A 15,495-nucleotide genomic window follows, 5' to 3' on the forward strand; every position below is an offset into this window, starting at 1 on the left:
ATGGAATTACCATTTTCTTTTTCATGGATTTGGATTATTTCACTTTTCTAGATCACGTGAAAATGATCAATTATGAATTATTCTATTTGTAAACCTTTAACACACAAAAATTTGTTTGTACTCGTTTCGACTTTAGTTTGTGTTCTTTTGGAAGAAAGAATTAGAAGGAGATGGAGAGGGAGAGGAAGAGATTAAAAGGATTAGAGGGTGAAGTTAGTGTTGTTTCTTTTAAGGGATTTAGAGGTCATTTTAGAGTGAATTAGAGAATGAAAGTTTGTGATTAAATTGATTGATGTGACATTTTAAAAAGAAAAATAATAGATAAAAAAATTAGACTACCAAAATATCCTTATTGTTATAGGCAACATAAAATTATATATAAATGATTTAAAAATATTTTTATAGATTTTATTGAATGATTGAAAATATAAAATAAATATTTATAAATAAATAAATAATATAATATATTTTGTATGAAAATAAATTTAATATATAAGGTGGAAAATAATTTATTTATATGGAGACTTTTTTCTTTTTAATAGTAATTTTAAAAGTAATAAATTTTTATTATAACCATAATAAATTATTATTTACGTTATTAATTCTTATTATGTTGTTTTTTCATAATAAGGAGAATGAATATGAGTGAAGAGGTAATTTAGTAAATTTGATAATGTCACCCTCTAATCTCATATGAGTAGCGGGTTGGATTTCCACTAAATCTCCCTAATCATCTCCTCTCATCACCTTGTATCACACCTTTAAAAGAATATGTTACTCACTCGCTAATCATAGCTTCCTATTCCTTGTGAATAGTACATCCATCCTAAAGAACACAGTGTTAAAAACAAAGTATTAAAATTGATATAAGTATTATCTAATTTTTTTAATGGAAAAAGAAATGGATATTGTGATATTTTTCTACTCTAAAATTTTTTTCTTAGATAAATAATAAATAAACCATTGAAAATAAAAGATAAAGCAATTTCAAGTCGAGGAGTTGTAAATTTTATTTGCTTATAAATTTTGATTGAAGTTTTCCTTCTATCTATCTTTTCGATCACACTTTAACATGTACTCAAGTAATTAAGCTTGTTTGGAGATCTATTGGGATATGAGTAAAAGTTGTTTTGTTTCAATAATGATCTTGACACAAGCTTATGTTAACTATGGTTCAACTACCTGTTTTATAGGTTCTTTACTTTTTCTTTGTTTTAAGTAAAAAGATCAACATTTAATGTTGCAAATGCATTTAATATATCTTTACATCCACTATTATCAGACACAAGAAGATGAATATCTGAGTTCAAAAGCTCTTAATGATAAAAAAGGGATTTGCAACAACTCTATCCATATCCTTTGATTAATAAGATAGAGAAGGAAACAATTACTAAGTGTTGAAACATCAAGACATTAATCTTCTCTAATGAGTAAATTTTTACAATATTTTTTTATCACATATCTTTATACAACCATTGTTTATTTAGGCGAGAGTGGTTGTACTCTAAACAATACTTGGTGTCTTAAATAAGATATTGTTCAAAAAACACTATGTCTTAATCAACAGTGGTTGCATTACAAACGATACTTGGTGGGTTACCTGTGGGTGATTGAGTTTCAAAGACTACTCGGGTTGTTTAACCAATAGTGGACAAGTTTCAAAAAATATTAGGGATTTCGGAAAGGATTGGATGCATGTCAAAATAATACTTAGGTTATTAGGCAGGAGTGGTTGTGTCCAAAATACTACTCCATTTGTAACTTGTATACAACATTAGTCTGCATAATACACTACAAGAAATTCATTGATTACCGACGGATATGTTTCGACGGATAACTATCCGTCGGTAAAGTTTATTTTTCGACGGATGTACCGACGGATATTGATGATTTATTTACAGATGGAAAGATCCGTCGATAATGGCCTATGTGAATTGGGTTTCTTATTTACCGACAAAAGGATCTGTCGGTAATGTCTGATGTGAAATGGGTTTCTTATTTACCGACGGAAGGATCTGTCGGTAATGTCATAGCGTAAGTTACCGACGGCATGTTCATATTTACCGACGGAGAAGATCCTTCGGTAAATTCTCGGCCAAATGAAAATAAGATTTCACTTTCCCCTCCACCATTTTCAGTTTCCCCCCTTCCCCCAAAATCACCAAAACCCAGTGCCGTTCTTCAAATCGCCGTGACCATCGTGTGTGCCGCTCCACCGTGATTCTTCCGTTCATGCCCTGATGCGCGTTCTCTGGCGCACTCTGCTGCTTCCTCATCTGCTTCGTCCATTCTCCGGCGCGAGCCTCCTGTAGCGTAGTGTGTGGGGGTCTTGGACGACGACGCGTTCTCCGACAACGTCAATGTAGTGGTAAGTGTCAACTGCCATGATGTTTGTTTGAATTTTTTATCCCAAAACTTGTTCTCACTGTCGTTGATTTTGAAATTGGTAAGGGGAGATGATGTCCGGTTGAGTTTAGCAGTGGCGGGCAGGCGTGAAATTCATTGATATTGTGGGTTGTTTGCAAGAGATGTGAGACACTAGGTTTGATCAATTTTCCCTTTCTGATTTCACTGCATTTTCGAATTGATTGCTTTGTTGGATCCGAATTTGATTGGTTGGTTTTGTTTTGGATTCCATTAAGTTATTAAGTTGATTGATTCATTGTGTGAATGTGTTCATGTCTCATACAAGCATTTCTCGATTGGTTGTGTTTCCCAATTCAATGGTCATTGCTAGGTGTGTGCCATTTTCCCATTTCATTGTCTCGATCCCTTATTAAGTGATGTGTTCTGTTTTTTGTTTAATTGAGTTGGTTGATTAGGGATTTGGTGTAGTTTTGAACCAATTCATTGATCAAATTGTGCATCAAGTTTAATTATGTTCTTATTTCTAAAACTTTGAAATTGGGCATCCTTAACAGCCACAAGGATGGGTGATAAACTGTGAAATTGGGCATCCTTTACAACCACAACCACAGCCATTGAATCAATCTCAACTTTCATACAAAAAAGCCACAAATTTAATTTTTTATAAGTTAAGTCTTATGAGAATAGTTTAGAATCATTTTTCAGCTCCCATATAATAATCTCATTCTAAAAATATGAACTACATAGGGTATGATTAACAAAAATATGAATTGCATTAAAAGTAGTGAATAGAGTTTCAAAGCTGCCAAGAATTTGAATAGTATGAGCCTATATCAATTAGGTTATGAGAGCTCAATCCTAAAAAGGGAGAGAGAAACCCCTTAAGAAAGAAACTTAAATTGGAATTATTTTGAAATCTGAAAAAATAGTGTGTTTTCACTTAGTTCATATTGTCTTAGCTCATTTTGACCATTTCTAGTTCATTTTTTGGGTTTTTACTAGGCAAATTCGAATTAGGTTGTTAATTCCGAGTTCTCATCTGTTCTCAACCTTTCTTTTGGTAATTAAAAGTTGTCTAAGGGTGTTGATAAAAGTTTTATGCAGTAGTTTATTTCAGCTCTAAATTTTTGGAGTTTTAGCATAGTTTAGTGCTAATATTAGGTCTTAGGTAGCTAGATTTTGAGTTGTAGTAAGTTTTAGCAGTGTGAGCTGTTTTCTATTCATATTTTGCCATTCGAAACATGTTAGGATAGTTAGATTAAACTTCCATAGGTTAGCTTAGTACATGCATACACAAAGGGTCAATTTTGTAGACTAGTCTTGGTTTTAGGTAGTAATTTTTGGTAAATCATTTAGGAGATAGTTTGTGACTTAGGATTAAGTTTTCTTAAGTCATTTTAACATTGTCTAGGTAGTTTAGTGATAGTTCTACCCGTGCTTTAGCATAAACTTAGTTTTAGCCTATCTTTATGGTGTTTTTAGAGGTTTTAGGTAGTGAAATTTTGAGTTTTAGGTAGGATTTCAGTTTTGAGTTGTTCCTTAGGATCCTTGAGTCGTTTTAACTTTGTTGAGTAGGTCATTGGTGTTGTTTTGACCAATTTTATTGTACTGCTTGTTTCATGCACATGTTTTATGTGGAATTGTTAAAGTTTAGGTCTTCAAACATCAATTTTCGTGCAACATGTTATTGCAGACTTTTACATTACTAGACACAATCTACAAAATTTAAACAGATAAGTATAAAAATGAATAGCGTAAATCTTTCCTTCCTTTACTTTTTTTATTACATATAATCATACTACAATAACTAAGAGTAGGAGATTTACGAACCAAATATATAGTAAAGATTATTTTTTGACAAATTGTCCATCAAGTAAAACTATGTTTGATTTTGTATCATCAACCAATACATTTCGTAAATTTTAAAATATCTTAAAACAGAAGTCAACTTTTAACATGTTTTCACTTCTTTATATGTCTCCAAAGTCTTGAATGTGTTTTGTAAGCTCTTGTGATTTATTCCTTTTTTTCTTGAGCTTTCATAGCAACCACTCCTTTTAGTGATATAGGCTCCTCTTGCATTGAGATCACATCAAAAAGTATTTAGACGAAGTGTCTTAAAACTCTATTTGAAAGAAATAACATATATTTTGTATAATTTTACTTAGAAAGAGATTTAAGGAAATATTTAGAGAAATATTTTTAAATAGGTTTAATTACTCGGATGGTACCCACTTTGGTACATGTGTGTCAATCTGGTACCCGCTTTTAAAAAAGTGTCAATTGCATCCCAACTTTTGAAAAAGTTCTTCAATTAGGTTATTTTCAGACGGAGTTGACTAATGTTGTTAGTCAACGTGCCACATGTCAGTCTTTGACTCTTTTTTTTTAATTTCTTTTTAATTTTTTGAAAAAAAGAATAAAAATGCCACGTGTCAGGTCTCTATGTGTGACACGTGGCATTGTCAGTGCCATGTGGCATTGCAATGCCATGTGTTAGTGTCACTATCAGATATCATTGTGTTGATTTCGATTTAGTCCCCATGTATGTCTTTTTATTTCAATTTAGTACATACTTATGTGTGTCTGATTCAATCTTGACCTAATTTTTTTTAATAATTAAAATCCATTTTTTATAAAATTAAAAGTAATTAAGTATAAATTTTTTACAAAAATTAAGTATTTAATATTTATATTAAAATTTAGTGGTAAAAGTCATTTTATTAAATCATTTTTAATAATAAAAAAAATTAGTATAACATTCAGATAAATAGAAATTTTGGTTTAAAATTAGTAAGAGACAATATTATTCTATTTTGGAAAAAAAATAATAATTAAAAAAACATAAGTACTTAATAAAAAAGTAATTAATAAAAAAGTCATTTTTAATAAAAAAGTCATTTTTAATAAAAAATATTAGTAAAACAGTTTATACAAATAATAAATTTAGTCTAAAAAATATTAGTATTTAATTTTGCAAAAGTATTTATACTTAATTAGTTTTAATCTTAAAAAAATGGATTACAAAAATATTTTTCTTATTAAAAAAATTGGGACAAAATTGAATCAGATACATATAAGTGAGTACCAAATTGAAACAAAAAGACATATATAGGGACTAAATCGAAATCAACACAATGACATCTGATGGTGACAGTGACACGTGACATTGACAATGCCACGTGTCACACAGGGACCTGACACGTGGCATTTTTAATTTTTTTTTTCAAAACTTTTTTTAAAAAAATAAAAAAACCATAGACTGACACGTGGCACGTTGACTAACGGCGTTAGTCAACTCCATCTGAAAGAGACCTAATTGAAGCACTTTTTCAAAAAGTTGGGATGCAATTGACATTTTTTTAAAAGCGGGTACCAAATTGACACACCTGTACCAAAATGGGTATCATCCGAGTAATTAAACCTTTTAAATATTCTCTTCTCATCTTCATTCCCTGTGTCAATTTCCTTCCATATTATTGATATTTTCTTGTGAGCTCTTCTTTACTTATCCTCTTGTGCTCTTGTAATAACTTTGTCCACTAATAAAACAGGTCTTCCTTGATCTAGGATCTTATCTATGACTAATTAATAATATCTCATCCCCTTAGTTGCAAAATATAGCATGTGTGAGAATTTTAAGAACAAAATATAGGTCAACTAATATTTCATCCACACCACTCGTTCTTTAAGATAACGAGTTTTCCCCAAATTAAGCATTGAGTAGTCAAAACCCAACCTATACCCCTCCAAAAATAAGGGAACTTTATGATATCATTTCATTCGTTGATCAAAATAAGAAAACCCTACAATCTCGTACATGCTAAAAACTAAACAAAAGGAATAAAATCCAAAACAAATAATATAGGTTGTGTATGAGAAAGAGTATACCTTTATTCTTTATTTTTGAAACAATTGACTCTTGAAGTGGGGTTAATAAAGTTCTAGGTTCTTCTCTTGAACAACAAACTAAATTGTTTAAAGTACATGAACAACTGAAATAACAAAGAAGTTTGATATTAGTTCACCAAACCTCATGGGTTACATGTAGATATTTCTTTAGACAAATTTTTAAGAAGTTTAAATAACTAATCACCGATTAAAATTAGTACATAAACTACTTTTAGTTATCACAAGTACATAAATAACTTATTGTTATCGTGTTTCAATCTTCCTTGAATATTAAGACCTTAAAATGATGTAAAAAAAGACAAGGAAGAATTTGCTAAAGGATGAAGAAAAAGAAAATAGAAAATTTTAAACGAGAAACATGACAAAGAAAAATAAAGAAGAATAAATATAGAAAAGAGAGACACACAAGACATAGCCTAAAATTATTAGAAAAATAAATAAAAAAACATTCAATTTTGTAAAACGCTTAGATCATATATTCTCTTAAAATATTCTACAATTAAAAAGACATCAAAATAGACACATATTGAACGAATTTAACAATGAAAAAAATACATGAAGAGTTTCTAAATACATGTCACTTTAAAGTGCAATGGTTATAATTTCTTAACATGATCTTATTAATAACAAATCATCGTCAAATCTTCTCAATGTGATGTTAAGTCTGAAAGGGAGATTACTAAATCATTGTAATATTTTTTACATGTTGAAGTTTATCTTGTGAGCTAAGATTATACTCTTTTACTTTGAGAGTGTTTCGCAATTATTCTATTGATAATTCTTCATCTTAAAGAGGGAGATTAAGATGCTATACTTGGAGAGTTTTTTACTTGCTACATGGTAGAGGTGTTTGCACTCGTGATAACCGGAAAGAATGATACTCATGTAATAATATAAAAATGTGGTTTCAAAAATTTAAAATAACTTAAATTGTGAAATATGGAATGTACTTTTCAATATGAAAATGTATTTTGAATTGCACAATTTAAAATATATTTTATTTACGAAAAAAATACATCTAAAATGTAAGCCAACAAAAATTTAAGGATTGTATTTTGGCGAAAGCAAAGTTAGAGACGAAGAATATGTGGTAATAATAAATATATATATATATATATATATATATATATATATATATATGAATTAAATATTTGTAGTATCTTTGCATGAAAAATTAAAATTTGTTTAAGTTCTAAACTTTGAGACATTTTGGTCCCCAATTTTAAAGAAGGATGAATATAATCTTCTTATTCCCATTATATTAAATTATTTTTACGTGTTAAAGACATCTCATTCGTCAACTTAAACATCATTTAACATGTCAAAAAAAGATTTAACACAATTGAATTAAGATAATTATATCTATTTATTTTTAAAGTTTAAACATCAAATTATATCAAAATTTAGTATAAAAACGAATTTAAACTTCACATCAAAGTTTAGGAAGAGGAGACTGTTGCCCGGATACAGAAACGGGTACGGATATGACACGGATACGGACACGAAAATACGACTAAATTGGAAAAGTATAGGACACGGGATACGGCGTGTATATACAAGTTAAGTTTGAAACTGTCAATTAACACATTGTTAACTAACACATTGTCAACTAATATAAAAATAAATCTAATCTATCTATCCAATATCTAATATGCAAAAAGTAGTGATAATATAAGATTTATTTCTTATTTTAATTGTCAAAATCATATAAAAGATAAAAAAATATCTTTCAAATTGAATATAATGTGTCTTACAAGTATCATATACCCGGACACGGGACACGGGACACTGCATTTATGAGTCGTGTCTGAGCATGTGTACCTTTGTGTTTCGAAGCATACAAAGTCTGGAAAGAAAGCCTATCTTTGTACTCTATCGTAGTCTTACTAAGTGCGGCCTTTCGAACGCTTCGTCAGCCAACAACTCAACTCTTCGATTTTCTTTCACAGGAAAATACTACTATTCTTGTTACTAGAGCATGACATAGCAGGTGAAGTAGGTTAGTATAATTAGTTGTTGAGAAGTTTAGTTTTAAGAGTTTGTTATACCAAGTTAAAAGAGGTATCTGAACGTATATTGAAACCAGAAATTTATTGTATTTTATTGAGACATAAGATCAGAATAATCTGATGAAGCAGTGAGGAGTATTAGATATAGGCCTTAGAGTTGCATGGAGGAAGAGGAGTCCCACACAAACACTTGTTGTGAAGATACGAAAACTCATCAAACCTCTGCAATTCCCCTCCCTGCGGTATCTCACCACAAAGCCGATTATAGCTAACGTTCAAGTGCTGCAGATTTTCAACTTTCGTAAGCGCAACGGGAATGCTCCCATAAATCTTGTTGTGATTCAGATCCAACCATATCACGCTCTTTTTCGGAAACGTCAAAGGGGAGAGATCAAACTCCAACGCGTTCCTCGAAAGGTCAAGCACCTGCGTCCTTTCTTGCTCCCGAAAAGCACGGAAGCATCACCTTCGAGTTTGTTCCTTGAAAAGTCTATCCTTTCAGGGTCTAGGTTCCCCAAGGAAGCGGGAATGGGCCCGGAAAGCTGGTTGTGAGAGAGGATGAGGTCAGGCCCGGGCTTGTTGAAGGAGCCGAATGAGCCCGGGATGGGGCCCGTGAGCTGGTTGCGGTCCAACTGAAGGGAGGTGAGTTTGGGCAGTTGGTAAAGTGAGATGGGAATGGAACCGGAGAGGCTGTTGAAGGAAAGTTTGATCAACTCGAGGTTGGTGAGTTGGGAGAGGAAATCGGGGACCGGGCCTGAGATACCCGTGTTGGTGATGATGAGAAACCTGAGTTTGGTGAGTTTGGCAATGGTGGGCTGGATGGGCCCGAGAAGGTTGGGGAGGTGGTGGAAGGTTAGGAACTGTAGGTAAGGGAGGTCTCCGACAGAGGGTGGTATTGGGCCCGACACGTCAGGGTCTGGGTCGGAGGAAGATATGTCGAGGTCGTAGATTCTGTTGGTTTCTTCGTCACACTTGACGGCGTACCATTCGCAGCAATCGACGTTGGGATCCCACGACGCAAGGATGTAAGGGTTGTTGAGGTCATTCTTGAGTTGGAGCAGTGCTTTCTTGTCATGTGGGTTGCACCGCTCCGAGGAAGCGAGTGGGAATGCAAGAATAGCATGGTTTTCATTTTCATTGCTTGAATTATGAGAAGAGGGTGTAGTGTAGTAGTGAGTTGGAGAGAGTTTATGAGCATGCTTCCCATTTATAGAGATGGTAACGCAATGCGGATGATATAGGTAAACAACGTTTGCCATGTGCGGAAACAAAAATTATAGTTTTCATACTCTCGTAAATGAAAGCATTCATTTCACGTTCCACTATAACAATATATTAATATATTTTTAAATTATAAAAAAAATGAAAGAACGATGTTTAAAATATTATTTTATGACGTTGTTAACTTTTTTTTCTTTATTGGTGGTGTCAATCTATTGGTTCTCATGCGAAACAGAAAGCTCGATTATCAATTCTGAAAGCTTTTGGTAACTCTTTAAGCCAATATTGTTATGTCAGCTTGTTTGTGAGTACGAGGAGTTGAACAATTTTTACTTTCTTTAAGGATAATGATATTTTTATTTATTATTTTGATATTTTTATTTATTATTTTTATTCATTTTTAATTTATTATTTTAATCACTATTATATTATTTATTTTAATTTTTTTAATAATATGATGTGATAATTTAATGATGATTAAAATTAAAGTATTATTATCTGTTTATCTAAAACATGTCAAATAATAAAAACAGATCTCATCAATTATTTTGTGACGTGGACGGTCCTTTAGATTTAAAATGTTGAGGAAATTTAAATATGGTTAATTATATTTAATAGTTTTGTTATAATCAATTGAATTAGAAGATTGTAAAGGTCATGAGTGTGAGATATAATAGATATTTGGTTAGTGGATAAAAAGTTGTGTTTAACTTTAGAAATTGAAAGGCCAAGGATCTATAAATAGTTGATGTATTCTTAAAAGGATTGTGAGAGCAAGTAATAGTAATGAGAGTATTTTCAAAAAGATTTGTTATAAACAAATTATGTCAATATGTCCATAACAAAATTCGTCAACTCCGACACATGAAATTTATATATGAAGATTTTTTTTAATTCTAAAAAAGTATGAGAAATAGTTGAAAATAAACATCAAAAACAAACAAGCATTGAAACACAATTGAACGTCCAACTTACTACATTGAAAGCATTATAAGTGAATGATACAAAAATTTTCTGTAATAAAAAAATCGATATTATAGATGATATTTTACCGATGAACTAAATTTGTCGATAACATTATATCTTTGTTTAAATTATCGACAAAAGTTATTGACCAAAGATCTATAGTAATAACTATTGCTAATATATTTTTAAAATAAAAAAGTTTAAAGAACGATGATTAAAATATTATATATGACGTTAACTTTTTCTATTTGGTGATCTGAATCTATTGGTTTTCATGTGAATCAGAAAACTTGAAAGCTTTTAGTAACTTTTCAAGTCAATAAAAAAATTAATTTCTTTTAATTTTTAATTTCTTTATTTAATAAATATTTAAACTTTTATATTTTTAATTAAATAATTGTTGTTTGATTTTTTATAATTGGCTACATTGTTATATGAGGAGCTATTTGATTAATATAAAATAATGAGTGATTTTTATTATGTTTATTAAAACCATGTTGGATAATAATATCAAAATCTCATCAATGGTATTGTCGTGGACAAACCTCTTATCTTTAAGTAAGTTTCAACTTCGTCAATTAGAGTATTTTTTAATTAAGTCTATATTAAATCTTTGCTCAATACTTACAAAATTGGTATTTTTTATTGATTTTTTCTTATTAATTTTAATTGAGTGATTATTTTACTTAAAAAAATTATATTTTAACTTGTCATCTTATTTATTTATTTCTTTCATTAAAAACAAATTATATAACAAAAAAATATTACTTTTACTATATTCACTATATCTTATCGGTGACAACAATCGTCATTATATCAAAAATGATAACATAAAAACATGTCATTATTCATGATGTTTTTAATAAAAATAATAAAAATTACTTATTGTTATATATTAATAATAATATTATCTTGTATTAACAAATAAGAGATAAAAAAAAACGGGTGCAGTTAATAACAAGTTATGAAGAGTATATTAGAGATGTGAACTCATGATATTTGATTTGTAAGGATTAATCCTATGTTGGTACTTTTTATCATATAGTTAAATATATTATTACTTTATTTATATTTATTGTTATAATCTGAATATAATATTTAATGATTTAAAGGAATGGTTTGAAAGAAATATAATCAATAAACCATTATTTTTCATATTGCCAACAAATTTTCACTGAACATTTATTTTTTTTTCATCATTTATATTTGTGGGGCTTCAACCCAATAAAAAAAAAGTGAATAGTTCCTCACGATATTTGTAGGTGAATAGGTTGAATAAAAAAATAGGCATAGAGCTTATCCACCTCACGATATTAAGGTTTGCCATATGCCAAAGCAAAAATTATACTTTGATACTCTCTCAAACAAAAACATTCATTTCACATTCCATTATAACAATATAATAATATACATTTCTGAATTAAAAAATTAAAAGAGTGATGATTAAAATATTATTTTATGAGGTTGATAATTTTTTTTATTGGTGGTGTCAATCTATTGGTTCTCATGTAAAACAGAAAACTCGAGAGTTTATCTATCAATTTTGAAAGTTTTTATTAACTTTTTAAGTTCATTGTAAGTTTAAATGATTTATTATTAACTTTTTATTTAATGAGTATTTAAATTTTTTAATTATGTTATTATTGTTTGATATTTTTAATTGGTGATATTATTATGTAATTTTATTTATTTATCATGTGTTAAAATGTATTAAAATAATGTGAAAAGTTGTCTTATTAATGTAAATGATTAATGTAAAATGACAAGCAATTTTTATTTTTTTCACTAAAAACACATGTTTTGGATAAGAAGAGCTAGATCTCATCATATTTAAGTAAGTTTTTATAATTAATATAAATTAGTATTGTCGTTAATATAAAACAATAAGTGACCTTTATTTCCTCCGTTGAAGACAAATTGGATAATAAAAAATCATCGTCACCGTCTATATTGATGTTAGTGACGATAAGTGTTCCTTTATTAGTGTATTGTACTTGATAATGTGAAGACTTGATAACTCATTAATGAAAGTATTTTTAATAAAAGTAATACAAATTACTAGTTATTTTATATTAGCAACAATATTGTCTTGCATTATTCACAAACAAAATATGGTAATACGATACAAGTGATATGGGTACAACTAATTAATAATGTTATAAAAGAGTAAAGTGGAGATGTGGAGTCATAGTATTTTTTTTTTTAAGGAGTGATCTTGTTTTGGTAATTTTTTTTCATATAATTAAATATAACATTAAATATGTTTTTAATTTCTTAATTTGAACTAAAGTTAAAATCCGTTATTATTTAAAATTTTGATATATTTTAATTTTTCAATTTAAAAAATGAAATGATATATTCCTCTTGATCTAAATGTGTTAATTTTTTTAGATGTTAAACAACTTGTTGAGATTGACATTTGAACTAGAATGTCAAGTAATGTAAACAATTCAATTGACAACCCAAAACGGTAACCGGAACTTCAAAAAAATTTAACGCAATTGAGTGAAAAGAACTAGATCCATTCATTTCTTAAGTTTGAGGACTAAATTATATCAAAATTTCAAAGCTTCCGAATTTAGGTTTAGAGACAAAAAAATATATTTAATTCTTAGATGATTATTACTTTATTTATATTTATCTATAATTATATATAAAGAGATGTATCTTTTTGTTGTTCTTTATTTTTTAATTTTACCATCTTAATTACTATTTTTTAAATTTTAATAATAGTTCATAATAGTAAAACTATTTTTCAGTTCTACCATTTTAATAACTATTTTTTTGAATTCAACTAATTACTCCATATAAAAGAATCATTTATCTTTTTATCATTTTAGTAACCACTTTTCAAATTTAAATAATTACTCATAATAAAAAATTTATTTACACAATATTACTTATAATAATTTTATTTAAGTAATTAAAATTTATTTTATCTATAACTATATATCTATAATTATATACACTTTTATTTTTCTAATTTTACTCTTTTAATTACTACTTTTAAAATTTAAATAATTTTAAATATTTAAAAATTCGTACGTTATAGCGTATGTGTTTACCTGAATATAATATTTTATTATTTAAAGGAATGGTTTAAACGAAATATATTCTATATTCATTATTTGCCATATTGTCAACAAATTTTAACTGAACATTAGCTTTTTCTTTTTCATCATTTATATTTGTGGAGGCTTCAATCCAATAAAAAAAAAGTGAATAATTCATCACAATAGGTGGAATAAAAAAATAGGCGTGAGCTTATCCGCCTCGCAATTATTTGCCATGTTTTATTCCTTGGGAAGGGATTAGGTAATAAATAAACTTCCTACCATTTTATAATTCTTGCTTTGGATAATCATCACAATTAAAGAATTAAAGAGTTAAGACAAATTTTACATGTTGATCACTTATCTTTTTAAATAGTAATATATCAAGTTTGTAAGACACACTTAATCACTTAAAAAATATTTACTACCATCACAAATCATGAAACACTAATTAATGCAAAACACTCCAAACCACTGGTAAACTAAACACCCATTTTAGTAAAAACTTATTTTCCATTTTGGTTTTTTTGTTATACAACTTTTGGTTATCTCTTTCAATAATTTAATTGAAAATTTTGATACTAAAAAAATATATACTTTTGAGAATTAAATATGTTTTTAGTAAATAATGATTCAATAATTGATGGAGGTGTAATCCATTACTTTTAGTTTAATGAGCAACATTATTAAAGAGAGGATGAGTGGAAAACCGCATGTCTTTAAATGCTTTACCTATGTGACTCTCTAATTAAACATTTATGTCTTTTTCTTTTCTATTTATATATTATGTGCTGTGGGGCTTCAACGAGAAAAAAGAACCGTAAATAATTTCTCACGAGATATGCGAGCTGAATTGGTGGAATTAAAAAATGGATCAAAATAGGCATTGAGAAGCTTTCAGATAATGTTGCGAAGGTTGTGATACAGCCACTATCCTATGGCCTTTGTTGGCAATTAGGGAAACTCTTAGGTCTTCTTTGCCAATTAAAGAGTTGAAAATAATGTTTTACATGTGGCATTCACCATGTCACTTTAGTAAATAACTTAAATAATTATTTCTTTAAATAGTAACATTAAGTTTTAGGTTAATGGTTAAATATATTTTTTTCCTTAAACTTTGACTATAAAAATTAAAAACTTTAAAAAATTAATAAGGGTTAAATATGTTTTTGTTCATTAACTTTTAATAAATTTTGAAATTAGTATATTTCGAAACCTTAAACTAATTTAATTCTTCATTTTTTAAAATTTTTTTGAAATATGTGGATTTAGTCATTTTAATCAAAATTTGTTAAGTTTACTTGATATTTCAAGCACTTTTCATAATAGTATTTGACTTAACATTAAAGTAAAAATGTCTCAAACAGTACAAACAATTCAAATACAATCTTGAAATGCGTGTGAAACCTCAAATAAACGTAACAAAATTTGATTAAAAGGACTGAATCCAAGTTTTTCAAAAGATGAAGGACTAAATTGATCCAAAGTTTTGAAATGGACTAATTCCAAAATTCACTGAAAGTTAAGAGACCAAAAATATATTTAACCCAAATAATAATTATAGTCTTTTTAATCCAATTATATTAAATTCTTTTTATATGTCAAACACATTTTTCAGAGGTGATATTAAGGCAAAAACGTATTAAACCGTGTAAACAACTTAAATAATATATAAATGGTTAAATATATTTTTGTCCCTTAACTTTCAATGAATTTTGGAATTAATCTATTTCAAAACTTTGGATCAACTTAGTTCTTCATATTTCGAAATACGTGGATTTAGTCCTTTTGATCAAATTTTGTTAAGTTTATTGACATTTTAAACGCGTTTTATAATAGTATTTGACTTAACATTAAAGCAAAAATGTGTCATGTTGCTGATTAAGTGTATTTGAAATGTTTTTGATGATGTCCATAATAGCATGACAATGGTTAACATGACATGTATGTGATAATCTGAAAATGTT

The 15,495-nt window shown here is 28.5% G+C and overlaps 1 pseudogene; it reads right to left on the reverse strand.

Annotated features, from left to right (window-relative positions):
• Positions 1 to 8,055: 8,055 nt before the first annotated feature.
• On the reverse strand, positions 8,056 to 9,547 carry LOC114162835 (annotated as a pseudogene).
• Positions 9,548 to 15,495: the final 5,948 nt, after the last annotated feature.

This window comes from Vigna unguiculata, chromosome 9 (assembly GCF_004118075.2).
Source record: "Vigna unguiculata cultivar IT97K-499-35 chromosome 9, ASM411807v1, whole genome shotgun sequence".
Lineage (NCBI taxonomy): Eukaryota > Viridiplantae > Streptophyta > Magnoliopsida > Fabales > Fabaceae > Vigna > Vigna unguiculata.